This window comes from Sinocyclocheilus anshuiensis, unplaced genomic scaffold (genome assembly GCF_001515605.1).
Source record: "Sinocyclocheilus anshuiensis isolate Anshui unplaced genomic scaffold, SAMN03320099.WGS_v1.1 scaffold1051, whole genome shotgun sequence".
In the NCBI taxonomy this organism is placed as follows: domain Eukaryota; kingdom Metazoa; phylum Chordata; class Actinopteri; order Cypriniformes; family Cyprinidae; genus Sinocyclocheilus; species Sinocyclocheilus anshuiensis.
In genome coordinates this window covers 2,160,861-2,161,355 of record NW_015546234.1, presented here as the reverse complement: position 1 = coordinate 2,161,355, position 495 = coordinate 2,160,861, and positions in this window count along the sequence as shown.

Below are 495 nucleotides of genomic sequence, written 5' to 3'. Positions count from 1 at the left end.
AATTTTGACCAAATCCGACGGACCAAACAAAGACCAATTTTCAACGTCGCTTTAGGGCTAAATTTGGACCAAATCCGACGGACCAAACAAAGACCAATTTTCAACGTCGCTGTTTGGGCTAAAAGAAGTTCATGACGGGCCGACTTGATTTAGCCCAAAAAACGACGTCCAAATGACGTCTGGTGCTGGGTGGGGGGGGTACGCCGCTGTAAAAAGTTTGAGAAACACTGCACTAGGACCGCGGTTCAACTTAAATCTGACAATGCATCTGTAATAAGGTTTGTTAGAGTTCGGGTAATGCATGTTTCTGTTGATGGATACAAATTCTGGCTTCCCAATACATTACAACAAGAGCGATGAGAGAGAGAGAAAAACAATACGTGGACAAACCAGTCACTCGTTAATCAATGCGAGTGCTGTATGCTGGAATAACTCATTTATGCCGTCATCACGTGTTGATAGCGCAGGTGAGACCTGAACAGCACACGTTGCTCT